Raw genomic sequence first — 14,079 nt, 5'->3', positions numbered from 1 at the left:
TCAGTATATCCTTCTAAGATTTTAGGAAATTTCGTATATTGTAGCCCAAGATTTTTGATTTTCTTTAGGTAACCAAGAACCCTACTGATGGCCTTCCAATATTCTGAACTTGGATTGCTAATAAAATTACTTACTTTACTTACAGCAAATGCTACATCAGGTCTTGTACATTGTGATGCGTACATAAAACTTCCAATTGCACTTGCGTATTCTATTTGTACAATTGCTCTACCTTCATTTTTTATCAATTTAATATTTGGATCTATAGAAGTGTTAGCCTCCTTAATATTCTAATGTTTGAATTTGTTTATCACACTCTCAATATAGTGTGATTGGCTTAATGTAAAACCCCACTATCATTTTTAACTTTGATACCAAGGATAGTATCAACTTCTCCAAGATCCTTCATTTTGAAAGTAGAGGATAGAAACAATTTTGTTTCTTTGACCCCGTCTATATTATTGCTAATGATTATCATATCATCAACATATAGACATACTAACGTGAATATATTTTCATTCACTTTCTTGTGGAGGCATTTATCTACTGAATTGTTATTAAATCCATTTGACATTATTTTAGAGTCAAATTTCTCATGCCACTTTTTGAGAGCTTGCTTTAGTCCATATAAGGATTTAGTTTTGCACATTTTATGTTAATTTCTCGGTAGAACGAACCCTTCTAGTTGTTCCATATAGATCTCTTCTTCGAGATCTCCATTTAAGAACACCGTATTGACGTCCATTTGATGAACATGTAGTTCATAAATGGATGCTAACACAAATAAGATCCTGATTGAGGTCATCCTAGCTACGGGTACATATGTGTCAAAGTAATCAATTCTTTCTCTTTAACGATACCCTTTAGCCACTAATCTAGCCTTGTAGGTATTAAGAAATCCATCAGAATTGTATTTCTTCCTAAACAGCCGCTTGCAACCAACAGCTTTAGATCCTGCTGGCAAGTCAACTATTTCCCAAGTGTTATTTGAAATATTAGAATCCATTTCGTTATTTATGGCTTCTTTCCAGAACATGCAATCTCTAAATTGCACCGCTTCCTTATAAGTCTTAGGATCACTTCCACTTGAAGAACAAAGGGAATTGTTCTTACAACATCCTTCCTATCTCCTTCTACTAAATAAAAAGAAATAAGTTGGGGATCTATTTCATCTGATCCTAAATTCTTTTCTTTTATAGTTCTTTCACTTCTTCGAGATTCAATTTCAACATCTTCTATGGACGTTTCTTCTGGTGAGCTTCTAAATATTGAAATATCCTTATTATTATTTTCATATTTCCTAGCCACCATTATATCCTCGAAGAATTCTAGATCTCTTGATTCTATTATAACATTTGTTTCTAGATTTAATAATCTATAGGCTTTGCTATTGAGAGCATATCCCACAAAAGTACATTTGATACCTCTATGACCTAACTTGGTTCTCTTAAGATCAACATTCTTACAATAGGTAAGGCACCCCCACACTTTAAAATAACTAATATTTGGTTTTCTATTTTTTTTAAATTTCATATGGAGAAATTTTATTCTTTTTCATATGAATCCTATTTGTTATACGGCAAGCACTAAGTAAGGTTTCACCCTATAGATTAAAGAGTAATTCAGAATTTAACAATATTGCATTTATCATTTCCAAAAGAGTTCTATTTTTTTCTTTCTACTAATCCATTTTCTTCCGGTGTTCTAGGTGCAGAAGCTTGATGTATTATTCCATTTTGTTCACAAAACATGTTAAATTCATTAGAAAAATATTCCCTACCTCTATCACTTCTTAAAGTCTTTAATTTTTTTCCTAATTGATTTTCAACTTCAATCTTATAAGTCTTAAAGGCACTAAAGGCTTCATCCTTATGTTTTAGTAAGTAAGTACACATAACCATATCTAGAACAATAATCAATAAAAGTAATAAAATATGTATTACCGCTTCTAGTTAACATTCCATTCAATTCACATGTCATAATGAACAAGTTTAAGTAATCTTGTTGTTCTTACTACGCTATAAAATGGCTTCTTAATCATTTTTTATTTAACACATGTTTCACATTTTTCAAAGTTGTCAATATCACATTGTATTAATCCACATTTAATCATTCTTTTCATAGTATTAAGTCCTATATGTGCTAATATACCATGCCATAAATTAAATGAATCAGTGACATATTCAAAAGATTTAACTTTATTTGAGTTATCCCCAGTAGTACATAGTTTGAGAATTTCTTTGGTGGAATAGCCTTTCCAATAAAGTGCCCATTATGGGTTAATACAAGCTTTTCAGATTCAAAAACAGATTTAATTCTAGGTTTTCCCAAGAGTACACCACTTGCTAAGTTTCTATTCATTTTCGGTACATACAAGACATTTTGTTAAAGTGATCTTCTTTCCCGAAGAGAAAATGAGTTCCACATTTCCTTTGCCAGTCACTTTTGAACTTCCTTCATTTCCCATTTGTATTTCTTGATTGTCTTCAATGTCATGATAAGTTTTGAAAAGAGACTTATCATAACATACATGGATTGTAGCGCATGTATCGTACCACCAACCCGGAACTTTGCCTTGGATTGCATTGATTTCGCTCACCGTAGCGATAATCTCATCAACGGAGTTCACTTGTCCTTCCTTCTTTTATTGTTTTCTATGTCTACAATCCTTAGCATAGTGTCCTAATTTTCCACAAACATAGCAAGATCATTTGGCTTTGTTTTTTTAACTTTCCTTGATCCTTTCTATGACCAAGAAATTTTTCTTTCTTTTTAAATTTGTTGGAGTTGTCCACATTGTCCACGGCATTAGCCTTTGAAGAGCCATCATAAGAATTTTCAATATTATCTCTTGCCCTTGATTTTTTTTCAATACGAAGATGTTTCTGTATATCTTCCAAAGAAAAATCTTCGAAATCGTGAAGAATCTTATTCCTATATCCTTTCCAAGAACCAGGAAATTTAACAATAATTGCTCCCACTTGGAAAGTTTCGGGATGTTCAATTTTCACCGCTTTCAGTTTGTTTGCAATTATTTGTAACCCATATACTTCAGGCAATAACGGTATATTATCCAAAATTTGGAAATCAAAATACTTAGATATTAAGAACTTTTGGTACCTTCCTCCTCGGCTTTGTATTTACTTTCTAATGCATACAAGATTTATTTTGCCGATGTAGTGTTAGTGTAGAGATCATAGAGATGATCGGATAATGCATGTAGGATATGGCCACGACATATCAATTCGTCCTCTTCTTGTTTCTTCCTTTCCACGCAAATTTTTTCAGTATCCTTGTCAGTTGCGTCGGGAATGGGCTCCAATTTTGTATCAAGCACATAAAAGATCTTCAATGCCATTAATAGAAATTCAAGTTTGTCTTGCCATCTTGTGAAATTTGCACCATCAAATACGTCCAAGCGTACTAAGTCTTGATTCATCATTTTGATAGCAGCAATTGAAGATTCCGTCTCCATTGCAATGATAGTAACAAGATAACGTTTGATAATATTGAAAAATAATGGCAATGGAGAAGAAATTTATAAATGTATATCAATGAAGGTTTGAACACGAAATTAATCTCTCTGTCCTCAAACGTTATTTGCCTCCTTTCCAATGCTTTTTAAGGATTTTCGACAAATAGTTTAAGAAAAACACTAAAAAGCAAAGGTGTTTCTTCACAATGAACAAGTGAAAATGGAAGAATTATGTGATAAATTTTCTCAATATTGGAAGTATATTTGGGGATAAATTTTAATGGAACTCAATATATCTTTCTTGCAATTGGATCACCTATTTATAGGCCTTGACAAGTATTTTCATGAAATGGTAGAAAACAAGGATGAAAAGCTACTAATTTCAAATAAAAAATGGTCAAAAAAACTAACCGTTAGGTTAGTTTTGATAACCATGCGACCACATGGGCTATAGCCATGCGGTCGCATGGTTATAGCATCGCTGCCCTCCCATTCTCGGGAGGGCCTCATGTGACCGCATGGGCTTAATCCATGCGGTCGCATGGTTAAGCCCCCCCTTTTTTTCCTTTGATTTTGAACATTGTACCAAGCGTCGAATGTAAAGTTATCAAAAGATAAACTCCCATGCTTCTTAAGATAATTGGAAATGCCCTATCAAAGTAAGCTATTTTAAGTAAATTGTGCAATGCCATCTCATCCAATGTGGAAGGTACTGTATGAATGTCCGCATGACCAAAAGTGACATGGAAATTGATTGATGCAAATGTAAAAAATTGAATTATAAGGGAATGTAGTGAAATTATTACTATTTCCAAACCTGTGACTGAGAGTGACAATTCATCTTCCACGCTCAAAAGCAAAAATGCTAAGTGGCACAGCCATTGTACAAGGAAAGCCCGAATAGGAATTGTGCCAATTTCAACTGTACGAATGAAAGTGCAACCGTTTTTTCCACCCAGAGCTCTCATTCGGATGTATATGTGATTAATAATTTAATAATTGAACCAGATTATCTGCTTATATACAAAATGAAAATATTGCATGAGATGAGTCCTTCACTGGACCCAACTAAGTAGGATCAGAGAAAAATGAAATAATTGAGAAAATAGATTAGGGTTCTAAGAGCTTCTAATGCTAACCATTAATGCGGAATTGGGGATTACAAAGGTTTTTTCGGGCTCAGTATACTCCGATCAATCAAAACCTTAAACAAGCCAAGATAAAAAATCAAATCAAATCAAATGAGGGATCTAACTCCGATTGGTATAGATTGCCCACTTAAAATACACAATGAGGATGTTATTGTAGCCACAAAAGCAGTCACAATGACCAAAGAAATTGGAGAAGAAAAGGCATAGTAAAGGAGAGCACGAAGTAGTCACATTTTTCACCAAATGAGGAAGATATTACAATAACACACGCAAGATATAGCCAAAAAAGCAGCATATATATACGTATGATTATGGTGTAAAAGTGGGCCAAGCCCAATAAGTGGTCAAATTACTAACTAGGTCATTTACCATAAGCCATCTACGGAATCAAGAAATGGGCCATGAGCAACACTGATAAAATCAAGTTGTTCAAATGGCCCAAATGGTTTTAGGTCGAGTCCTATCAGTATAAGGTGTTGACTTTTAGTTCGGTCAATTGGTTAATGCCAATTGAGAAAAATTATACCGCGATACATCACAATTCAGATTGTTATTCGACAATAATTTGACCAACAAACCTCCACCATGGTATCAAAGGACCTACAAGAAAATATTATCATTCATTAGTGACAATTCCAAAAGGAGAACCGATAAAATTGGAAATTATTTATCTCCACCAATATTTAGAAGATCTTTACAACTTCAAAACTTCACAAATGGCAACACTTTAGTATCCATGTCTGAGGGGTTATATTGTGTATGAATTTTTTTTCAAGTTTTACTACTTCTTGTGATACAATATCTCTAATAAAATGTAGTCTAATATCAATGTGCTTGGTGCATTCTAGAAAAACAGGCTTTTTACATAGATATACAGTAGATTGACTAACTGAATATACTACAATATAATCATTTAAAACACAAAATTTATAAATCAAACCTCTAAACCTCAAGCCTCTTTGATTGTCTTAGTGGTAGCAATATATTATGATTCTGTCATGGATAGTGCAACTATGTATTGTAACTGTGATTTTCAACTAATACAATAATTAGAGAAAGTAAACACACATAAAGAAGTAGATTTTCTATTATCTCTATCCCCCACATAATTTGCACCTACAAAACCCTTCAATTTTACACCTTTTTTATTAGTACCAAACTTTAGACTTACATCACTAGTTCCCTTTAAATACCTTAACATCACTTTAAGGCTTCCCAATGCTCGTGGCCTAGATTAGACATATACATACTAAGAATACTAATAACAAAAGCTAAATTCAGACTAGTGCAAACCATCAAATACATAATACATCAAATCACATTAGAGTATGGTGTCCTACTCTTGTATTCTATTTCTTTTTTCATTACAAGGAGCTTGATCTTTAGATAAAACAAAATAATTAGCTAAAAGTAATGTAACAGGGTTTGTAATCATGCGAGTCAAATCTTTCCAATGCCTTTGAAACATAAGAGGATTGATGCAAAAATAAGGCAGAATTTGACATATCTCTTTCAATTTCCATACCTAGAATTCTCTTAGTTCTACCTAGAATTTTCAAGTCAAATTCTCCATTCAGCTTTGTTTATATCTTGCTTATCCAAATAGATAATGAACCAATTAAGAGTATATTATCCACATATAGCAATACAAACACAGTTATTATTAGCATCATTTTATTAAAAATACAGGCAATGATCAAACTTACTCATTTGAAACCCTATAGTGAGTACAAAAGAATCAAATATTTTATAACACTGTTTAGAAGATTGCTTTAGGCCATATAAAGAAAAATCAAAGATTTGCTAATCAAGTTCACCATGTAAAAAAATAGTTTTTATATCAAGTTGTTCAAGTTTTCAGTCAAAATGTGCAACCAATGCAAATATGACCCTTATAGTGGTGTACTTAATAACTGGTGAGAGAATTTTATCATAATCAACACCTTTCTTCTCTATGTTACCCCTCAGCCACTAACCTAGCCTTAAACTTTAAGGCTTTAGATGCACTATCACCCTCCTTAATCTTGAAAACCCACTTACAGTCAACTGTAGATTTATTATTAGGCCTAAATCTACTAAGCCTAGGTAAAGAGCTCATATCCTCTTTCATTGCCTTAACCATTTTTCGAATTTTTCACTCTTTTTCACCTTCTTAAAGGAGTTTGGTTCTCTATCAGCTAGCTCCTTATAGCTCACATGAGTAATAGGTAACTTAGACTTATATCCAAATTCTCTAGGTTCTCTCGATTGTCTTTTCTCTATCCCTAGCTAAGTTATAATCTGTTAAATGATTCTCTTCCTCAAGATGTTTTTTTATCATTGTGTTTTCTCTATCCTCCACCTCAAGTTGCTAAGCCCAAGTCTCCACCTCACCAAGAATAGTAGGAATAGATGTGCTAAATTTTCCTAACTCTACTGATCTTCCTCTTTACCTCGTTCTTCATCACTCATAGATTCATATTCAATTTTAAGGTACGAATTTCACCCTCATTGAATATAACATCTTTACTCACAATGATCTTAACCTCTTTGTGGCTTCTATCCCTAACCTGTAACTCTTGATCCCCTCAGGGTAACTTATAAAGACACATTTTCTAGCTGTTCAAGCTTTTCATTTACTTTGATGAGAAAATAGAGCACAATCAAAAGTTCTAAGCATAGAATAATCACTTAGTTTATCGGACCATATTTCATAAGAAGTATCACCATTCAATGCAGAAAATGGAGTTGAATTAATCAAATAACAAGCAGTTATAATAGCTTTATCCCAAAACAACTTTGGTATACAAGAATTTAAAATCTTGTAGTGTACCTTGTCAAGTATGGTTCTATTTATCATTTCATCTACCCCGTTTTGCTAGGGAGTGTAATGAATAGGCTTATACCTTGTTATTCCATTTTCTTTGCATATATTATCAAATTTAGTGTTACAAAACTCCAGGCTATTATCAGTTATTAAAAACATGATCCTCTTGCCAATTTGGTTCTCAACTTATCCTTTTTTATTATTAAACTGTGGAAAATAGTAGACTTATCCTTTAAAAGACCTACACACACTTTTCGTATAAATCATCAATGATAGATAAGAACTACCTTTTTCCACCCGAGGTGGGATTACTAGCAAGACCCCACAAATCTGAATATACATATTTATGCACGCCTTTAGTTTTATAAACACTCATGGAGAAAGAAGTTCTGTGATACTTACCACTTACACATGATCACAGAAAGATAAATCAGACACACAATCATTAGCAAAAACACCTTTTTCATTAAGAATTTTAAGCCCCTTAATACCCAAATGTCCAGTTTATTGTCCCATTTATATGTGTAATCGGACTTAGCAGAAAGCTAGAGGAATATAAACCTTTTATCACCTCTCCAATAGTGATATAAACATCATTTTTCCTTGTTTCCTTCATGGAAACAAGCACATCCTTAACTAATTTTAAAATTCCATCTCCAATTTTACCAAAGAAGTCAGATTTCTCAAGTCTTCCTACGGAAATTAAATTCCTAGATAATTCGAGAATGTATCTAACATTTCTTAAAGTATACAAAAAACCAGTGTTAAACTTTAAAGAATATAAGTAAAATTGTCACATAACACAACATGCGCATCATTTCATTCATGCAAAATTTCATACCAGTCTTTTTGTTATGTCACATGAAAAGATGCACTGAAATCAAGTATCCAGTCATGCAAATGAGAATCGATAGTTAGATTCAATTCAGCAAGATAAGCAACAGAACTTATAATCATATAAACTTCACAATCATTAGTATTGGAAGTAGAAGATAACACATTTACTTCATTTCTTTTCTTACCCTTTAAATTACCCTTTTTTATAGTAATCTTTTATAAAATGCTAAATGTTCCCACAGGCATAGTGTTTTTTAACTTTGGTCCTAGATTTTGATATCAACATACCATTGCCTTCTTTTTACCTCAATTACTATTTGATTCACCACTACTTTAGAACCCATCATGATTGTTTTGCCTCAATTGAGTTCTATCTCTCATCATGTAAATCTCACCATATTTCTTATCATATTTTTCATATTTAATCTCTATCTCCATACGTCTGAGAGAGTTAATGAAAATTTCGAGCCTCAAAGTGTCTCTACTATACTTAATTGCATTCTTAACTTTATTATAAGTATCGGGTATGGAATTAAGCAAAATTATAACCTTGTAGGTTTCAAAAATTGACTCTTCACAATTAACAATAGCTTGAACAAGTTTGTTACACATCTAAATTTTTATCTAGATCTTTTGAACAATCCATTTTAAAACTGAGGAAACACTCAAGTAAAGCTTATTCGAGATTTTAAGTTTACCCACTTTTCAAAATAGCATGTAAAATTATTGAAATATAAGCAAAGTCATCGACTTCTTTCTTTTGTTTTTTTGAAATTGGCAGAAGAATTGCCATCAATGGCCTTTGAAACCTTTTGTTGAACCAAAATATCTCTTAAATCTTGCTGCCAGATTAAAAAATCACATTTTTCATAAAAAATTCCCAAGTCAATGTTGAAAGTTACCATTTTTACGAATCGATCAAAAACACATAATCACAATTAAGCCACACAAAGTAGGCTTAAGGTCTTAAACAATATACATCATTCTAGATTCCCAAAGTTTCGTAAGATTCTCGATTTTAGATCAAGGGAATGTCCAAACTAGTAAATTCTACACGTTCTAATAGAATTAACAGTGCAGTGAGGAAGTATGCCAACCAAAACAATTTCACACACAATATATCACAGATTTAATAAGCTGATTTTATCAAATGAATAATTCAATCACGTAACAATTAAAGGCAAACAGTTCGTACTTTCTAGCACAAGCAATAGTTATCCCACACGGTAACTTCAATCCTATTTTCAAGCCACATATTAACGTACTAGTGTTGAAAATTAAATGAGATAAGCTAATTTACCAGAGCAAACTACCTCTAAAGTTTTGTAAAATCGAGAGACACAACTACTGCTTTAGGGCCACACACAAGACACTATATATATATATATATATATATATATATATATAAGTAGGCTAAGCCCAATAAGTGGTCAAGTGAATTACTAAGTAGGTCATTTATCATAAGTCATCCAAGGAGTCGAAAAATGGGCCATGAGCAACATTGATAAAATCAGGTTGTTTCAAATGGCCCAAATGATTTTAGGTCGAGTGGTGAAGAGTTGACTTTTAGTTCAGTCAATTGGTGAATGTCGACTGAGAAAAATTATACCTAGTTGCATCATAGTTTGGTATGTTGTTTGACAACAATTTACCCAACACTAACCTTTCCCATGTGTTCTCTACATTTTCCTGTTTCAATTCAATTTTATTTTCACTAATTAATGACTATAAATTATCATTAATTAATTTGTTTTGAACTGTCAATATATTTTTTATCCTTGTGTACTTATTCATGTCATTATGAATAAGGAAAGGTACTCGAGCTTTTGCTATTTCCAAGCAAATGAATTAGAAAGAATTAGGTTCTCTACTAGTACAAAAGTCATAAACTGAGGCACATAGCTAGCACGCGAGGAAAAGCTGTGAAAGAATTGTGCCAATACCTACTGCACGAGCTAATAAAACACTTCGCTTTTGTGCACACAACTTATTTAAAAATATATTTTTTCTCAAACTCATTTTCTATTACATATTTTCCCATTAAATAATTTTCACATGGATTCATAATTTTTTTCTATTTATTAATCTCACATTCTCTGATACATATGAATTTCCTTCTTTTCTTTTTTCATGTGTGTGTGTATTAAGTAGAGACTGGAAAAAAATTGATGGACTTGAGAAAATCGAGTAGGGTTTCAATTGACTCCTGTGCTACCTTCGTCAGATATATTCCACCAAACCTCCATAACACTAATGTACCATGCTTTGTGACTTGATTCTTGCAGTAGGTTTTGTAGGCGAGGACTTGAACCTCCTCACCTTTTAGCATTAGATTTTGAGTCTCATATGTCTACCACTTCAAAACAAAGGACAAAGAAATGAAGAAACTTAATAAAATTCATTATCATACATATATTTCATATGGACTTTGCTATAGTTACAGACTTGACAAGATACGAATTATCATACATATCTTTCATATGGACTTCACTGTATGTACAGAAACATATAGCTTCACAGGATGTCGTGTGGCATCCTGTAATTGAATACTGCTTATAGAATACAGTGTTAGACTGTATCTGGCACTTATATAGGGTGATTCACCATGTACAAGTAGCAAAATCCCTTTCATGTAAAATCTACACATTAATAGATAATCTTATTACATCCATATAATGAAGTCATTCTTATCACTTTAATCTTACTTAGGAGGGACGAGAAGGACTTGACCCGCAACATACAGAGAAAGGTTTACTCAATTATATAGTTTGGGCTCCTAGAATATAGTGCCCTTCGAGCTTTTTATTTGATTGTATCAAAAAGCCTAATGAATTGGGACATATCTTTAAGCTACAGATCATATAGCATGATAAAAAAAAATTCTTATTGTTTTTTTTTAAATTAACAAGCTATTAAAGTATATGCTAGGCTTATGATATCTTGGATCCAGTTCAGATTTTGTATTTATAGCAAATCCTAGGTTTGCACTTCGTTTGCACATCTCACTTCATCAATGTGTCCATGTTTGCATTGGGAGATGCCACCGTATAAGATTTTAAAGTGGCTAAAGCAAACATGTTCGGCTTGGGTCCAGTAAAGGACTTGCCTTAGATTATGGCATCCTCCATATTCTTTAATAAGTTTTTCAAATTCTTCGTTTGGCTTTAAAGTTGAAGTAATTAGAGTTGCAATAGTAACATCATGTGATCTCCAGGAGGTAAAGCAGGCTTTGTCCCAACAATGTCGTTAATTTCTGTATAAGTAGGGAGATACATACAAAATGAGATCTCCAGGAGGTAACTAACTGTTTCACTACCTTTAGCACACGAGATATTAGCACAATTCCTGCACGGGCTTGGCACAATTCCTACAAAGGCGTTTTAGTTTTTGAGTTATGAAGAGAAATTAATTCTTTCTATGTCATAGGCTTGGAAACATCAAGAGATTCATCACATTCCATTGTAATTTTTTTAATTAGTATATTAAAGCTAGGTAAGGGCATTGATGTAATTGGTTTTGGTCCAGCTCTAGTACTAGTTTTCATTTTGGCTCCAAGCTTCATTTTTGGTCACAAAAAAAATTCAGATACAGATTGGTGTCAACCAAAGTTCCTTGCCCTTTACTTTGCAAACTGAAATTACTGCTGCAGTAGTAGTAGCAGCAGATACCAAATTACTATATTTTAAACCATGTAGAAGCTCAATAGCAAATTTCATTGATAGGTTTCATTTCAGAAACAGGAAGATTGCATTTGAGTAGGAAAATAATCCGTTGAATGGAAATTGTGCCATTGCTTCATTTGCAGGTTACTTTTCAGAAACAAGAAGATTGCACTGAGGTTTGCTAAGATTTTCAGAGGTTGGCAGCTGTGAACTAGTACAAGAGTTCATGGGTGCCAATCCATCAGCTGATAATTGTGCTGCTGCTTCTCCTTCTTCAAGAGAAATGACAAAGATGTGTGTAATGAGACAATCTTCATAGCAATCTCCTTCCATGTCTGATGAGATAGATGGTGTGTATGCAAATAGGAAGAGTGCACAAAGTCAAGTAACCAAAAAGATGTTGGGAATTTACATAATCATGCACAACAAAAAATAAAAAAAATTTCAATTTTCGCCAATGATTTTCTTTGTGATTAGAGAGAACTTGTGATAAAGAATCAAACCTTTGATGAATTCCTTGAAGAACACTTCCAATCTGCAATCTGCTGTTGTCCAATTTTCTAGCCTCCAATGAAAATCCACATAGGGAACAAGATTGAGAGAACTAAGTTTTCTTTTCTTGTGCTAACGGGAATGTGAAATTGTATTCTTTATTGATTTTTCAAACCATAGCAACCTATTAATATAAGTCCAAGTGGACTTGACCCGTCTCTTAACTTAATCTTGTTTAATATTTAATTAATCTAATTAATTAAAATTGGTCCATGAATTAATTAATCCGGGCTACAACAAGCAACCCAATTAATTATTCAACACTTGTCAATTAATTAATTGGTAAATCTCATTATTCTAGTTCTTCTTTTGTGTGTGACCTATTAGGTTCCCAACAAAAAAAAACAAGGAACAAAAAAATAGTGATGTTAAACATTTTTTCACAATGAAGAACAGTTTGGATTAATTATTCACATTCCACTTAAAATGGTTTACACTGGGAGGGCATTCCATTTAATCTTAAGATGTGTTTTTGTTCAACAAAATATTCAATTTTCGGTATCGCATAATTGCAGTATGAAATAGAAACTTAATAATCAACTTTTGTCATTAATAATTTTTCCAACTCTGAGAATTATTTTATTTTGAAATTGACTGCTCAAGGAATATTTGATTACATCATCCTTATCTTTTGTGCCATAACAACTTTCCCACAAAAGTGACTTCAATTAACAAAGATATAAGCATGAAAATGTGTCTATTCAACTTACAGGTGTGCCACTCAGCTAGTAAAAAAAGCGCTCGTGGGTGAGCTCGAGCCAGAGCAAAGCGGGTCGACCCGTTTGGCGAGCTGAACCAACTCGGCTTACCAACGAATGAGCCACGAGCTGGGCTCGTTGGAAGCGAGCCACAATCTTGGGCCATGAGCTTAGGCTCATGGTGACTGTTTTGGTCACTGAACTTTTAACTTGGTTACAACAGTCGCTGAATTTTTTTTTTATTTTTTTTTTTTTTAGTTTCTCTCTATAAATACCCATAAACATAACCCATTTTTTCACACAACATCAACAACTCCCTCTAGTGCTATTTCACAATTATGAACAATTATATCATATACATTCATTTTTGTAATTTCATTATCTTCAATTTCAATTCATTCAATTTTCATACTACAAAGGCACAACCTTAAACACATTATAGTTTTTTCCGTACTCTTTACTCAAGTCTTAATACTTATTATATATCATTTATACATTTTTAATTTCATCACAATTCACAAATGGATCCATACTCATTTGTTGAGAGCTTCTTTAGTGTCAAAGGAGAATCACCTATGACGTCGCAAAGTCAATATCAAAATCAATTTTCCGTATTAAATGACTTACCCATTATTGAAGATACTCCAAATTTTGTTGCACATAGAAATAAAAATCTAATTGATTTGGATGATGTTGATGTTCTCCAAGAGGAGGAGAAACCTGAACTAGACATTCCTGATGCAAAAAGGTATTGATACCATCTACTTCAACCATCACTACAAAGCATGTACGGCCAAACATGGACTTCTTGAAGTTGGTCATACAGAACTGTAACTTGATATTCTAGGCATCGCTCTACAACTTCGTCCCTCACCGCATGAATGTATTCAAAGGAGAA

Source organism: Olea europaea, unplaced genomic scaffold (assembly GCF_002742605.1).
Source record: "Olea europaea var. sylvestris unplaced genomic scaffold, O_europaea_v1 scaffold1195, whole genome shotgun sequence".
Lineage (NCBI taxonomy): Eukaryota > Viridiplantae > Streptophyta > Magnoliopsida > Lamiales > Oleaceae > Olea > Olea europaea.
This window is presented reverse-complemented; position numbering follows the sequence as displayed.